The 16,512-nt window shown below is 53.2% G+C and overlaps 1 protein-coding gene and 1 long non-coding RNA gene across 3 annotated transcripts in view; one reads left to right on the top strand and one right to left on the bottom strand.

The window, feature by feature from the left end:
• The window catches only part of LOC144241327 (uncharacterized), a 10,976-nt gene extending 7,838 nt beyond the window's left edge, over positions 1–3,138 (bottom strand). The window contains exon 1 of the long non-coding RNA XR_013338029.1: positions 2,931–3,138. This is a non-coding gene — a long non-coding RNA (uncharacterized LOC144241327). The remainder of the gene's footprint in view (positions 1–2,930) is intronic.
• TMEM51 (transmembrane protein 51) overlaps positions 1–16,512 on the top strand; it is a 55,695-nt gene that overhangs the window by 16,548 nt on the left and 22,635 nt on the right. The window lies entirely within an intron of this gene.

Here is a 16,512-nt window from a genome sequence, read left to right as displayed (position 1 = left end):
GGGGTGCGAGCTCCACACATATGCGTCATTGCTGCCTCGTATAGTGGGTGGATGCTGATGGGTCCATTGATGGAACGATCGTGTCCCGGGCTAAGGGGACTGTGCCTCGCTGAGCCCACAGCCGTGGAGTTCACGCAGTTCTTCAGCCCAGCCTACTTCTGACTCATTGCCTGTGGGGAAGTGTGTTGGCAGCTTTAGAACGACACGTGTACACCCTGGCCCGGGATGGAATTACCCGGTTTCTGGGAACATCTCACAGAGAGGGGAAGACACACTTGGTTCCTCCAGGAGGATTTTGGGCTGAAAAGCGTTCGAAAGGATTTTAGGGAAATTCCTGGGAGCCGGAGCCGTATCTGGTTGGTGTTGAAAGTCAGGACTGTTTGGGGGAATCGTCCTTCTTGATGGAGCTGTGGGGGTGGCCCCGGAGTGGGGCAGACCCTGGGCTGGCTGGAGAGAGGGGGGTCTGACCTTCCCAGGCATCTCCAACGTTAGTTTAAATGTACATAGCAGTTGTGACAGGCGCCATCCTAGGCATTTTGCGTATAGTGACTCATAACTCACACTCATAACAGTTCAATGACATGGGGAAACTGAGTCAGGAGTAGGCTAGCTACCGTGCAAAAAGCCTCACATCTCAAAGGCTCAAGACAGTTCGGTCGCAATGTAACCTGCTGGGTGGGGCAGGTGGGGTCTTTGCTCCACACAGTCTTTCAGGGACCCAGGCTCCTTCCATCTTCAGCGTTTGGATTCCAAGGGAATCTGAAAGGTCTGACCGTCCACAGACGGTCTGTGGAGACGGGTTTTAAACCCAGGTAGTCTGGCTCCAGAGTCTGTGTTCTCAACTACCATACTCTAGTGGGAAGTGAGAGCCCTGGCTGTTTAGCTCGAGGTACCTGGCGTGTGACCTCAGAACGGAAGGGAGGGGGACACGTAGGCGTCCCCGGACGGAGAACACTGGTGCCTCGTTGCTGAGGGATCGAGCTTTTCTTTCGAAGGAGTGAGGTGGGCAGATCTCACTGACATTTTTACCTCGTCTTCTGCATGTGAAAATGAAAGCCTTTCCCCCCAAAAGTCTGCACCTGAAATAAATGAGTATCAGCTATGCTGCTGGCTGGGACGCGGGTCTTTCTGCCACAGGCATCGTCCCCCCCCAGAGCCGAGGCCCCACGTTGCCCCTGGTTGTAGGGAGAGGGGGTTGCTAATGTCGATGCCCTGGTTCAAACACGTTTCCCCAGTTGAAGTGTCTTCCTATGGAAACAACCCAGCCGTCCACCGTGAAGGCCTGGACGGTAGACCGTGTGGTGCGTCCACACCCAGGAAGGCCACAGGGCCGTGAAACGTGGCGGTGATGGAGACCCTGAGGGACATAGGAAGCCAGTCCTTGTCTAATCGTGTCACAACGCTGATTATAAAGGCGGCCCATTTTTAACTAAAAAGGATGCAAAGAATTTAAAAATTTTGAATATTGACCATTATCTCTATTTCCTGTAGAGAAACAGGTATGACTTCGTATTAAAGTTACAGATTTATATTGAAGTGCTGGCCCCAATGACCTCGGCGACTTGGGCATCAGCTGAATTTCTCCGAGTGAGGAGAACAGTTTTAGGATTTTGTGAGGATTAAATGAGCTGTGTGCAAAAAGTACTTGGCACGTAGTAAATGCGCAATACATTTCTAGATGCTGCTAATGTCATAAGTACTTTTAAAAACTTTTTCCAGGGGCGTCCAGGTGGCTCAGTCGGTTGAGCATCTGACTTTGGCTCAGGTCATGATCTCACGGTTCATGGGTTCGAGCTCCGGGTCAGGCTCTGTGCTGACAGCCAGCTCAGAGCCTGCAGCCTGTTTTGGATTCTGTGTCTCCCTCTCTCTCTCTCTCTCTGACCTTCCCCTGCTCACGCTGTCTCTCTCTCTCTCTCAGACACAAACAAAACATTAAAAATTTTTTTAAAAATTTAAAAAACGAACAACTTTTTCCGTGCTAGGGATGCCTGGCTGGCTCCGTCAGTTAAGCATCCAACTCTTGGTTTTGGCTCAGGTCACAATCTCACAATTCATGAGTTCGAGCCCCGCACTGGGCTCTGTGCTGATAGCAAGGATCCTGCCTGGGATTCTCTCCCTCTCTCTGTCTCTCTCTCTCTCTCTCTCTGTCTCTCTCTCTCTGTCCCTCCTCTGCTTTCTCTGTCTCTCAAAATAAACTTTAAAAAAATTTTTTTAATCTTTCCATTCTCGGGCCACCTAGGTGGCTCAGCCTGTTAAGGGTCCAACTCTTTGGTTTCAGCTCAGGTCACAATCTCAGGGTTTATGAGTTCAAACCTCTCATTGGGCTCTGCGCTGATAGCAAGGAGCCTGCTTAGGATTCTCTCTCTCCCCCTCTCTCTCTGCCCCTCCCCTGCTCTCTCTCTCTCTCTCTTTCTCAAAATAAATAAACTAAAAATTTTAAAAATCTTTCCATTCTGATAAGCTCACTCCAAATCCCTTAGCCTTAGGCTGGCCGGGGGCAGGGGACTTTATTGCGACAGGCCTGGGGGTGTGGACCTGTGGGCAGGCCTGTCTGCACCCCCTTGCCTTCCCCCCCACTCGCCCCAGCCTCTGCTGCAGGGCAGGGTAAAACCAAGTGCATGAGATACTGCCTTTAAGCGTAGACCAAGGGCCGCTCTGGCCAACGTCCTGTTTCCGTCTCCTGCGGAAACAGAGAAGCACCTCGGTGCTCTGGGCCTCATGGCATATTGCTTACAAGTGTGGGTTCTGGGTCAGACCCCCTGGATTCCACATCGATTAAACGGGGAGGCTAGTAATGGGCCTTCGTAGGGCTGGGGTGAGGATGATAAGATGCTTATTAGCACAGTGTCTCGATAAATGCCGACGTTCACCGGCATAAGGTTAGGCCTCGGAAATTCACACAGCGTAAAATTACATCAACGATATAACACCTTATACATCTTCAGAGCCGTTACATGAGGGAGTGGTTCTTGAACTTGAGCACCTGTTGGAAGGTCCCCCAGAATTTCTGAGGCAGTAGGTCTGGAGAGCCGGGGCCCAAGAACTTGCGTTTCTAGCAGGCTCCTCGCGGTGCTGATGCTGAGGGTCCGGGACCGTGCTTGCAAGACCACTGCCCGCGATGGGAAGGTCCGCAGGAAAGTGTGGGTGCTAACCTCAGGCGGAACCTAGAAAACTGGGCCACTGTGACCTACGGATGGAATTTATGATAAGAATTAGATCTTACACGGTTGGGGGGGGAGGCAGGTCTGACGTGAAAGTGATGCAGAAGCTGGGGGACCAGGATGACTGGCCACCAAGGCGAGACCACGGGGACACTTGTGGAGGAGGCCGTGGGCAGCGGTTGCCGGCGGGTGCCCAGCCAGGTGACCGGTGGCGGGCCTGGTGGCGGGCCTGGGGACACTGTCAGGCCTCAGGACCAGCAATTGGAAGGAAGAGCTGGACACAGACCAGACAGCGGGACCGGCTCAAACCTGCTGGGCTGCGTGGTGCCCGGCCGTCGCTGCGTCTTCCTCGAGAGCGGAAGTTCCCCCCAGATTTCCTAGAGATTCCTCTTTGGGCCGCTTCTAACCTGGAGCCGACAGGGAAGGGGATTCTGGGGAGAGCAGTTTCAGCTTAACCACGTTGACACAGCGACAGCTCCCATAACAGATCCATCGGCTCTTGCCGCGGAGCCGCCTCCCTGAGCCCGCGGGTGGTTTTGGGGGGCTTGGCTGTGGGTTCCCCAGCTCTCCCTGCCGGACCTTCTGGCTGGTACAGATGTGGCCCAGCCCAGCGATCCTCTGCTCAGATCATTAGTCAGCAGCATCAGAACTCTGTATGCGGAGCCTGGGGGGCCCAGTAGGTTACGTGTCTGCCTTTATCTCAGGTCACCACCCTGTGGTTCATGAGTTCGAGCCCCGTGTCGGGCTCTGTGCTGACATCTCAGAGCCTGGAGCCTGCTTCAGATTCTGCGTCTCCCTCTCTCTCTACCCCTTCCCTGCTCATGCTCTGTCTCTGTCTCTCAAAAATAAATAAACATTAAAAAGAAGAAGAAGATGTGGCATATAAATACAATGCAATATTACTCAGCCATGAAAAGAATGAAATACTACCATTGGCAACAACATGGACGGATCTAGAGAGTATAATGCTAAGTGAAATAGAGAAAGACAAATACCACAGGTGGAATTTAAGAAACAAAACAAACGAGTAAAGGAAAAAAGAAACAAACCAAGAAACAGACTCTTAACTACAGAGAACAAACTAATGGTTACCAGAGGGGAGGTGGGTTCGGGGTTGGGGGAAATAGTTGTAGGGGATTTTGAGCACATTTACCATGATGAGCACTGAGTAATGTATAGACTTGGTGAATTACTGTGTTGTACAGCTAAAATGAATATAACACTGTATGTTAATGATACTTGAATTGTTTTAAAATGTTCTTCAAAAAAATCAGTTGCTTATTTCTTCATTAGGCAAATTTCACAAATTCCATCTTTATTTTTTTTAAGTTTATTTCTTTATTTTGAGAGAGAGAGAAAGAGAGTGTAAGGGGGAGAGGGGCAGAGGGGGAGGGAGACAGAGAATCCCAAGCGGGTTTCTTGCTGTCAGCATGGAGCCCGATGCAGGGCTCGAACCCACAAACCATGAGATCATGACCTGAGCCAAAACCAAGACTCAGACACTTAACCGACCGAGCCCCCTGGGTGCCCCACAAATTCCATCTTTAAGAAAAAATGTTTCCATTAAGATCATTCCAATCTCCAGCCCTATTTTATCTGAAAACTCTTTCTCAAATCTGCAGTCTTAGAAGTTTTCTTGGGACATTTTCATAACCGTCTTTCCTTTTCACGTCCGTCATTCTGACACTCAGCGAGTTGTTGGGGTCTGCGCGATAGAATGATCTCCTTTTCCAAGAAAGCCAAGTTGGAAGGTTTTGCAATGTCTGCTCCTCCGTGGATCAAAGCAAGGCCTCCTGGGGCCAGGCTACTTGATAAAAGGAACGTTGGCTTTGAAGTGTGCTATTAAAGAAGCTCTTATTCCCAGAGCAAGCGTAAAGGAAAACAGAGCTTTGCATTTCAGCCACTACAAGGGTGGAGAAGGAGGAATGAGTTTTCAGGGAGGGGGGCCTTTGAGCACAGCCGTCAACATTAGGCTGAGGCTCGAGTGTGCGTGGGGTGTCTCAGTGAATGCGGGGTTCCGCACCTTGGGCACAGCCCTGGGGGCTTCACTGACAGCATCTCACCATTTTACCTTATCAGGCTCAACTCGGAGAAATTCCATCCTAGGTACCTATGTGATCATGCACTGTTTGCTGAGCTTCCCGCATGTCAGTAAAGGACCTGTATTAGGTCAGGCTGCTGTAACAGACACCATAGACTAGGTGGCTTAATAACAGAAGCTTATTTTCTTACGGCGCTTGTAGGCTCCGAGGTCCAAGATCAAGGTCGAACATGGTCAGGGTCCAGGGAGGGCTCACTTCCTGACCTGCAGATGGATGCTTTCTTGCTGACTCTTCACATGGCCCTTTCTTGGTATATGTGTGTGGAGAGAGAGACAGAGAGAGAGAGAGAGAGAGAGAGAGAGAGCTATCTAGAGTTTCTTCTTATAAGGACACTAATCCCGCCAGACCAGGGCCTCACTCTCATGACCTCATCTAACCCAGTTACTTCCCCAAAACCCCATCTCCAAGTACCATCATGTTGGAGGTTAGGACTTCAACACGGATTTATATTCAGTCCTTAAGAGTGCCCTACTGTCTTAGCTGCTCAGGCTAAAATCATCGACCTCCTCACCCCCCCCGCCCCCAGTCAAATCCATAATAAGTTCATCTCCATTTGTCAACTTTGCCCTGGGTTAGGGCAGTACCTTCCTAACTGGCTCCCTGCTGCCCCTCTGCCTTGCCCGTCTCACAAGGTTATTTCTGCCTCAGGGCCTTTGCACTCACTGCTCTCCACACGGGACTCCTCCCACCTGCCCATTCTGCCGTGCTACTTACTACCTTGTAGGTCCCGGATGGACTGTTACCTTCCCTGACAGGCATTCCTCCATCACCTTATCTAAAGAACCACCTTCACCTTTATGCATATTTATTCTGTTTTCTTTTCTGAACAATTCTTAATCCATCCCTTACGTTGTTTCTCTCTCAGTAGAAGAGAGGCTTCCTAAAACCCCGGCCTCTGTCTTGCTCATTCCTGTGTCGGGCACCCAGTATTGCTCAGGGAACGTTTGTTGAGTGAATGAAGTCAGCAAGATTGGTCAAGATTTTGTGATGTGTACCGTTCTGTGTTCACGCGAGGGAGGCTCACAGAGAAGGGGTGTGAACGCTGGGTGTGGAAGGAGCTTAGGCCTTCGTGGTCAGTGGGGGGAGGGGAGAAAGCCAAAGCAGGGAGACCAGACAGTGTGCAGAGGACAGAAGGCAGAGCCATGTGACCGGAGGCGGGACATCAGGACCGTTTCCCTCCCTCGGACGCGTCCCCGACACTGCACTGATCTTTCTTCTGGGAGGAAGCACGCTTCTGTCTGCCCCGTATTGTTGGTGCCTAGGGCCAGGGCCCTGCGTAAAGCAGGTGCCCAGGAACACTGACATAGGAAGGCATGTTGAATGGGGTGGTCCAGAGGCCCCTGTAGAAGCTGGACTTTGCCCTGTGGGCAGTGAAGCCACACAGTGGCTCGACGGATGTCATGGCCAGACTTGGGGACTGGAAAGCCTTGGGGAAGTGGGCGATAGTAATTATCACAATGAACCCCTGCCTGAGAAGTAGCAGGGAGCTGGGTGGGGGCCAAAGAGAGGCTTTGGAAAGGGAGAAGGGTCTGGGACCAGCCGAATGGGGAGGTGGGCAGGGGTTGCCGATGCACGTGTCTGATAGGAGGCGGCGGGTGGGGAATGGTGGCAAAGTAGAAGACAGGAGAGAGTCCGGCCAGGTGTGAGGCATCAGGGAGCGGCGGGGATTGTGGCAAAGTAGGAGGCAGGCCCCTTCCGCAGGACACGGCTCTGACTCAGCTGCTTGCCGCCTGTGAGAATCGGGGCCACGGTTACCAGATTTTCAAGTTTTAGGTATGAGATCACCCAGACTCTCAGTACTGGCTACCACTCCGTGTTACAGAAGTCACCTCTCGCGGGCCAAATAAGGTCCTTCCACGGGCCAGGTACAGCCCTCCGGCTGCCGGGTTGAGACCTGGAGGTGTGCGTGTTTGGGGGGAAGGAGTAGAGAGGGGAGAGGATGCCTGCGGTCGCTGAGATTTCCAGACCAGGTCACGGGGACAATAGTGAGCTCTTGCACCGTAATTAGGAAGTAGGAAGGAGAGCGGTGGGCAGAGTGGAAAAAGTGGAAGTGATGTGGGTGGACTTATGACACAGGAGGACCCAGCCTGACAAAAACAGCTCATCCCGGGGGAAGGCGGTGGGCTGGAGGCTGGAGGCAGGGCCTGTGTGTGGCTAACGGGTAACCAGTGTGGACGTGGTCTCTTACCACGGGGCTTATGCTGGTTTCGGATTTTTATTTTCGTGTGTGTTTTATCTTTTTTAAAACATTTCCTCTCCTTTTAAGGTTGATTAGGCCCCTGGCAGGAGGCATATGTGGGCACAGTGGCCTTAGAGCCTTAGAGACACGGCTCACGTCCTGGCCCAGCCACCTGGTGCTGGGGACCTTGAGCAGAGTCCCTCTGGGCCCCACTTCCCTGGGTCTCTGTCACTTGTGGACGGTGGGTTGGGAGGGGGCATCGGCAGTCCGCAGCCCCTCCCCGGTACTCATACCCCACTCGTGATGGATGACATTGCTGTCTTCTGGGTCTCCTCCCTCCCACGTGGCCCCCGCCTTCTCTTCTGAAATGAGGGACACAGGACGAACCCAGGGTCCTTCCTGGCTCTGCTTCTCCCACCTGGGCCTCGTGATCCCCACTGCGGAGGTCTCCTGGAAATCTGATTGCACTTTGGCTGGAGGTGGGAGGGAGAGGAAGAATCTTCTCCCCCAGCCCCCTAAACAGCCTGGAACAATTTTTCACCATGGACGGACTTGCGACCATGTAGGGAGGGGCCCTGAAGAACACTTAATCGGCCACCTCCCTGGTCAGGGATGCTAAGAGCATCCTGAGGCCCTGAATGCCTATTTGGGGGTGTAGTTTTGCCTGGCAAGGGCCCTGTCCCCCGGGGCGCACAGTCCCTGGCAGGAGAGAGAGCGACACAGGCTACTCAGGAGATAACAGTAATCCGCCAGGTTTGTGATCACATCTGTCAAGTACTTATGCTGGGCCAGGCCCCGGGTTACCTGGTTTATTACTCTGAAGCCCCATAATAGTGCAGTAAGGTGGGGTCGACTGTGAGGTCCCCTTTGCAGACGACGGAACTGAGGCTCGGTGCATTGAGGTTGCTTGCTCCCCACCCCCCACTCCGGTTGCAGACCTGGGCCTCCCTGGCTAGCAGGAGACCCCGTTATTTAGCCGGACAGAGCTAAGCAAATGGGCACATTAGGAGCATCTTGGAGGAGATGTGTTACAGCTGAGGCGGAAAGAAGGTGAATACAGTCGGAGGGAAAGAAGCTGTCCAGTCAGAGGCGTGAGAGAGCTTTGTCCTCTGTCCCTGGGCCGTGTGGGTTGGGGAATGTTTCCTGGTTGTCGGGACATGCATCCCAGACCTAAAGCGGAAGCAAGATAAAGTCCTGGTGGTATTATATGCTCTACTCACTCGAGCTCCTGACCTCCTTCTGCCAATTGCATTAGAGAAGCCCTACGTTGGGGCGCCTGGGTGGCTCGGTCGGTTAAGCGTCCGACTTCGGTTCAGGTCATGATCTTGCATGTTCATGAGTTCAAGCCTCATGCCAGGCTCTGTGCTGACAGCTCAGACCCTGGACCCTTCTTCGATTTCTGCGTCTCTCTCTCTCTCTGTCCCCTTCCCCGTTCACACTCTGTCTCTGTCTCAAAAATAAAATTAAAAAAAAAAAATAGAGAAGCCTTACATCTTATTATACCCTTTTCACAGCTCCACTGAAAGAACTTGTTCAAGTTCACCCAGCCAGGAAGTGGTGGTAGCTGGGAGTTGAGCCTAGGGCCTCCAGACTCCAGAGCCGGAGCGTCTAAGCCTGGCCCAGTAATGCCTCGCTTGCGAAGGTGTGGTTGGTACTTTGCTGAGTTGGCCCACGGGCCACGGGAGGCCCATGTGGCTGGAACTCCCAGGCAGAGCCGGGAGGGATAAATCCGTCCCTAATCGTCCTCCCTGGCCTCCTTTCATTCTGTGGCTCTTCCAGAAAGCATCAGCCTTCCTTCCTTCCACCCCACGGGTTTCTGCATGCTCACGCCCAGCCGACTTCCCGGGCTCTGCCCTGGCCCACCCTCACGATGAGAGCTGCAAGGCCCTCGTGAGCATCAGTACCACTTAGGCAGCGTTCTAAAAGCAGGTCCTGGGGGCGCCTGGGTGGCTCAGTCGGATAAGCGTCTGACTTCAGCTCAGGTCATGATCTCACAGTTCGTGGGTTCGAGCCCCGCGTCGGGCTCTGTGCTGACAGCTAGCTCAGAGCCTGGAGGCTGCTTCCGATTCTGTGTCTCCCTCTCTCTCTGCCCCTCCCCTGCTTGCTCATGTGCTCTCTCTCTGTCTCTCAGAAATAAATAAAATATAAATTAAAAAATAAATAAATAAAAGCAGGTCCTGGGCCCCACCCCAGATTCTGATTCTGCTAAGTCCGTAATAGAGCCCCAACATCTGCTCACTTCAGAAACCTCGCCCTACCTATGCAAGGCTGGGGGTGCAGGGGACCTTAGGTAGCAGCGGGCCTCATGGTACCCTTCCCTCTGCTTCTTGACCCCCTTCTGCTGCTCAGCCGACCACCACCACCCCCCGTTGTACATCTCGGGCTGTTTAGTCCTTACTCCAGTACTGTGAGGTAGTACCGCTAGCATCCCCATTTTACGCATGCGGGAACGAGGCTCAGAAAGACCTGGATTTAATCATCACTGACTCTAACCACCTTGCTTTACTGCCTGTGCTAAGTTGACCTTAGAGGGTAGGGGGGGTCCCTGAGGGCCCCTGGTGGGGTTCAGAGGAAGGGCTGTGATTGATGCATCTTCATCAGTGCATTCAGTCTCTAGACTTGAGGGAGAGAAGCCGTGAAACTCGGTTAAAGCCTCAGGACCGAGAATACCCCTTGCACCATCTCTGTGGGCTTTTCAGCCCCAGCATGGACAGCTGACATCATTAGCCAGAGCGAACCGTCCAGATTCCGTTCAGGTGTCAAAGCCAAATGTGAATCAAAAATGTGGAACGATCATTAGTTTGGAAAACGGATTCCTCTGTGACCCAGAGTAGGTCCCCCAACCTCCGGGGGCCTCTCACCTGGACAGCAGGTGAGACAGCAGGGAACTCCACCCGCACTGGGCTGGTGGGGCGCCTGGGGAGAGAGTTAAAATAAATCCTTCTACCTGCTCCCCAGCAGTTCCACTATTTATCGAGAGAAGGGCGAGCATCTGCCCACGCAAACTCCCCCGCAAATGTTCATGGTGGCGCCTGCATAACAGCCCAGGTGTCCGGCCACAGGTGAACAGGGAAACTGATGCAGTTGCTCAGGAAGGTAAAGAACAAAATGAACCACAAATGCTGGCGACTCCGCGGATGAACACGGAAGGCAGATGTAGCACGCGTGCTGTATGAGCCCATTGGTAGAAACCTCTAGTACAGGCACAATTAACCCATCGTGGCAGAGAGCAGGTCAGTGGCTGCCTGGATGTGGTTCACTGGATGAAGGCACCACACAGGGAGTGTTGGGCAGGGGTCACAGGGGTGTATACAGTTGTCAAAGCTCGTCCAGTTATGCACTAAGATCTGTGCATCTTGCTATAGATAAATTCCACTTGAACCAAACAGCTAAAGAAATGAGCTGCTGCCCCCTCCCCCCGCCCCAACAACTCTGAGGCAGCAGGTCCGGGGAGGGGACCCAAGGCATCTGCATTCCAACCAGTAGCACAGACATTGCTGCCCTTCAACCTGAGACGGGCACCCCCAGACTCTAATTGCTGAAAGTCTCTCTGGCCAAGACAGTTGAGTCTTGGGAGAAGTTGAGCATTTACTGTCCGTCTCTTTTTAAGCATAAACCTAGCTGGGGTCAAAGTCTGCCCCTGGGGCTGACTCCCCGTAATGGGCATGACCAGCTCTAAGTCGCGGACAAAGCACCCTCAGTCCCCAGGCTGACGCTGGCTGTCTGCCCGGCATCACAGGGTCTGCTCAGCGAGGAACGGAGGGTAGGACTCCACGCAGGGCTGCAGACGTCCGCCAGGTGCTGGGCACCACGCAGAATTAGATAGGCCCTCTCTGGGTTCTGTCTGCCTGGCCACCCTCCAGATATTAATGATTTTGGCTGTGTGTTGAAGAACTGTTGTGTTATAGACACTATGCTGGTTGTTTAAGAGGATGCAGTCACTAGAAGCCTGGGCTCAGAGTCAGCCAGGGCTCCAGTCCCCACATCTCCACAGTCAGCTGTGTGTCTCTGTGCAAGTGACTTAACCTCTCTGAGCTCCTCATCTGTAAAATGAAGAGGATGGCAATGCTTGAGCACGGGAAGCTTGTAGTAAATGTTGGCTCTTATTATTATTATTATTATTACCTAATTTAATGCTTCTAATAACCCTATGGGGTAGGTGCTATTCTTATCCCTATTTTACAGAGCTAAATCTGAGGCTCAGAGAGGCCAAGTCCTTGGCCCAAAGTCACACAGGCAGGAGGCAGAGGAGCTGGAATTAAAACTCGGAGCTGCCTAACTCCTGATGCTTCTCCCTGCACCGCACTTGCCATCAGCGCTGCGGGGTGGGGATCACTACAAAAGACCCCCGTGTCCTGGGATCAGAATCCATCTCCGGTTGAGTGAGAGATGTGCCCTTCCTCAGGAAGGCTGTATGCACTGGTTCTGAAAGTGGGTTCTAATCCCAGCCCTACCAGCTGCGGGACTTTGGACAAGTAGCTGAACCACCTCGGTCTCCTCATCTGTAAAATGGGGGAGCTCGTACTGACCGTCAAAGGCGGTCGTGAGGATGAAAGAGTCAGTAAGTGTCCCGCACACAGAACGGCGCCCAGCACCCCACAAGCCCAGCTCACCCATTGGCTTTATTTATGGCCGTCAGCAAGGTCACACTCCCCCCTCCGAGTTCATGACTGAGCCTCGGGTGGGGCTCAGGCTGCAGGTGCTTGGGAAGTTGTCCTTCCTGCCTTCGAGGAAACCACAGGACAGACTCCAGGGTAGCAAAAAGCCTTTCTGAACCACGGCCAGGGAATCTGAAGGTCTGCCCTTAAACCCTCACTTGGATTCCCTCACTTTAAACACTCAAAACCTTGATCCCAAGCTCGGTGTCCAGACCATCTTGTTTCCGCCGTGGGGAGAGATCATCGGCTGACAGGTGCTGTCACAGCCAAATGAGCCACAGGCCCCGCACCGCCCTGAGCTGGCTCGCTCTGAGGCTGGAGCTCAGCGAGCCCGCGCTCCAGGCGGACAAACCGCCCTCTTGTGTGTTGAGTCTGTGGCATTGATTGAATGACTGATTGATTGGCTGGCTGATTGATTGACTAACCGATTGCCTGCATTTGGGGAACCACAGTGTGGGTGTTTCAGGATTCTCTTTCCCTTGGGTTGAAAACAAAAGTCAAACTATGATTTCCAGTGCTTGCGTGAGACTTGGAGCACGCTGGCTTATAAATGAAAAATGTGTGGGGCGTCTGGGGGACTCAGTCGATTAAGCGTCTGACTCTTGATTTCAGCCCAGGTCATGATCTCCCAGTTTGTGAGATTGAGTCCCGGGTCAGGCTCTGCGCCAACAGTGCAGAACCTGCTTGGGGTTCTCTCTCTCCCCCTCTCTCTCTGCCCCTCCCCCATTCATGCTGTCTCTTTTTCTCTCTCAAAATAAATAAACATGGGGCGCCTGGGTGGCTCAGTCAGTTAAGCGTCCGACTTTGGCTCAGGTCATGATCTCACAGTTCATGGGTTCGAGCCCCGTGTCAGGCTCTGTGCTGACAGCTAGCTCAGAGCCTGGAGCTTGCTTCCGATTCTGTGTCTCCCTCTCTCTCTGACCCTCCCCTGCTCACACTGCCTCTCTCTCTCTCAGAAATAAATAAAACATTAAAAAATTTTTTAAATAAATAAACTTAAAAAAATAGATGAATGGATGAGAAATGTGTAAATGCAGTAGGCTTCAAGCAGAGTGGCAGCAAAGCATGGCATGTCCCTTCTGGGTTCAAATCCCTGCTCTCTTGAATATATGTCCATCGGCCACTCTGAGCCTGTTTCCTCAGCTGTAAAATGGGCGCAATTATGCATCCTCCCCATGGGGGTGTTGTGAGATGGAGCAGCAAAGTTGTCAGCACGGTGCCTGGCGTCATCTAACATGATTATCGGTACACCACACCCATTCTGAGTTGAACTGTTCAAATTTTGGGTCTCTCACTGACTGGCTGCGTGACCTTGGGCAAATTACTTCACCTCTCTGAGCTTCAGGTTCGTTTCTTCATTTGCGAACGTGAGACCCCATGTTCCTCACGTAAAGGATTGTCCTGAGGATCAAAGTAAGACAGATGGGCAGTCTAGCATGGCGCTTGGGGCATGCAAGTGCTCAAGGCATGGGAGCTGGTGCCAGTGACACGGCGACGGGGACATGTGGCCCTCGCTCTCAGCGGGGGTCGAACAAGGTCATAAGTGCCCAGAGGGTCACGGAGCTGCCGTGGGGGGAGTACTTGGTACAGCCCTGAGTGAGTGACGAGGGACGTGGCTGATGCCCCGGGGAGAGAGCAGACAGGAAGGGTCGTAAAAGGAAAGCCATCGAATCTCCAAAGATGAACAGTAACTCACCTGGTGGCCGCAAGGGGTGAGGTGATCCAGCTGGACAGAGGGCATCGAAATATCAACTGTCCCTTCTCCTGGGCATCCCCACATCTTCCCTGTTGGGTTTGTCTCTGGACTCATGTCTGGAGGTAAAATGGTTTATAGCAACAGTCTGTGGGACCATCTGGATAGACAGACCCGGCTCATGCAGATGCTACAAAGATGTAATTTACCCAAAAAGCACATGAAGGGATAATGATTCCCCAACAGCCACTAGGAAATCCTTTTCAGTGTCAAGCCCCCGAGGGTACGCGTGTGTAAGATGCTTTTTGATTAGGAATAGGAAGGTAGAGGGACGCCTGGGTGGCTCAGTTGGTTGAGCGTCTGATGTCAGCTCAGGTCATGATCTCATGGTTCATGGGTTCAAGCCCCACGTTGGGCTCTGTGCTGAGAGCTCAGAGCCTGGAGCCTGCTTCAGGTTCCATGTCTCCCTCTCTCTCTGACCCTCCCCCACTCATGCTCTGTCTACCTGTCTGTCTGTCTCTCTCTCTCTCAAAAATAATAAACATTAAAAAAAATTTTTTAAAGGAATAAAAAGGTGGAGTTGTGGAGTGGTGACAGGTGTCATCATGGGGCCAGATCTTGTCCCCACCCAGCTCCGAGTGGGAAGCTTGTCACCAGCTATGAGACCTACTGTCATGTGCCTCTATTTCCTCATCTGCAGAATGGGGATTATCCTAAATCCCACGTATCTTACTTCATAGGTTTCATGAAGAATAAACAAGATAATCCATGTAAAAAAAATATATATATATATATTGCCACACAGTAAGGATGTAATACTTGTGGCTGTTGTTAATTCCAAAAGTATTTGCAGAATGCCTTCTGTGTGTCTGGTTCTGTCTGTCCTTCACCTGACCCCATTCAGCTTCTTCGGGGGTGTGGGATACAGGGGAAAGAGACAGACAAACCACAATGTAAACCAACAAGATGGTCACCAGCTGCATTCATAGCTGTGTCCCAAACCAGCAGGGCACCAAGATACGGAATCACATGAGGCAACTTACTCGCAACGCTGGAATGCCTCGCCGTGATAGTGACATTTAAGTGACAGATGAGAGGGAGCCAGTGGTGAGGGGCAGTGTGGTTGGAGCAGGGGTGGGGGGAGGGGCAGACTGGAGCAGCGCTTCTCGGACTTGATGATGCAGAAACGCGGGTCCTGATCCAAGAGGTCTGGGGCGGACCCGGGATTCTGCTTTTCTACCCGGCTCCGGGGCTGTGAGCCGCCAGAGCCTGGAAGAAGGCAGAGGGACGCGGGGGTCCAGACGACATGGTTCTCATGCAGGTGAGGCTGGCCTTTACCTAAGGGGAGGTGGTTGGCCGTCCTGGGGTGTGGCCTCTCCCCACGGCCCCACTGCTTGCTGGGTCCCCTTTGTGCTCGGGAGCGGTGAATGTGGGGTGGCAGATGTTTGCCCAGCGAGCCGGCTCTGGAGTCCTCTGTGCCAGTTGGCCTAGCCATGCACATGCGGGCCCCGCCCTGTGACGGCTGCCGGAAGACAAAGGCCTGGCTGTGTGACCAGAGAGGCAGTAGATGCCCAGTGGGAGCCCAGCACGGGATTCGCCCTCCCTTCCAAAAATTCACCCCACACTCCGGGGCTGTATCTGCGCCCTGCCCCCCAGCAGTCTCCCCAGCCACGCCTTGCCTGTCCCGAGCCGGGTCCTCCTCGCCCCTGCCCTCTAGTGGCCTTTCTTCCTCCTCCTGTGTGGTGGCCATTCTGTGTTTGCTCACTTTTCTCCCCTTTGGGTCCTTCCTGCCCACGGGCACCCCGCTCCGTGTGTCATCTCCCATATTTCTTCTGTTCCAGCCTCCTGGGCATGAGGGAGGCTGACACTCACCCCCCTCTCAGTGCCCAGCACAGTGCACGGCCCACAGGGTAGGGCAGTGGTGTCTCCTTGGGTGCGTCTGCCCGTCCCCACAGGCCCTTCCAATGCGCTCCCCTCTTCTCTCTTTCTCCTGTGTGTGCACCTGTTTGCTGGATGTGCATTACAACCTTGGCAGTGACGTTTCCAAGGGCCGGCCTGGCTCTTCTCTCTGCCTTGTGATTCCTGCTAACAGCCCAGAGGCGTTCCCAGCCTGGTGATTTACGACAGTATCTATGGGATGGCATGTCCGAGGGCAGGGGCCCAGGGAGAGATTTGCCAGCTTCCAGTCCTGGGACCACGTCCTTCTTCAGGCACTGCCACGGCCAGAGGGTTGTCTTAGTGACCCTGAGAATCACCCTCCAAACATCCCGACCAAGGGAGGAGATCCTATAACCTGCAAGCAGGCCTTGACTCTTGGCCGTGAGGTCTGGAACCCCTACACCTACCCCTGCAGGCGTTCGGCGCCTGGCTTTGCAGTCTGAGAGCGCATGTGACCGGGGGTGGCCTAGGGGAGGGCAGTGAGTGGTCACTGCTCGCTCGGTGGGCACCAAGCTTGCCTCAGAAAGGGGAGGAATGGGGGCAACTGGCCAGCTTGGTTTTGCTTTGTTTTTTTTTTTTTCTAAGTCATTCTTTATTTTATATTATTTTGTTGTTTTATTAAGCAAGAGGATTTATATTGGTTCACACAACTGAAACACTGGTAAGGGCCAGCTGGATCCTGGCACCTGGCTCACTGTCCAGCTCCGCTCACATTTCCTTCATGCTGGCTCCCTCCTGGGGCAGCGTGCCCTCCCCCACCCCCCCCCCCCCCCCCCCCCCC

This window comes from Crocuta crocuta, unplaced genomic scaffold, assembly GCF_008692635.1.
Source record: "Crocuta crocuta isolate KB4526 unplaced genomic scaffold, BGI_CrCroc_1.0 scaffold127, whole genome shotgun sequence".
In the NCBI taxonomy this organism is placed as follows: domain Eukaryota; kingdom Metazoa; phylum Chordata; class Mammalia; order Carnivora; family Hyaenidae; genus Crocuta; species Crocuta crocuta.
The sequence above is the reverse complement of the archived record's forward strand: the minus strand, read 5'-3'. Positions and strand labels throughout refer to the sequence as shown.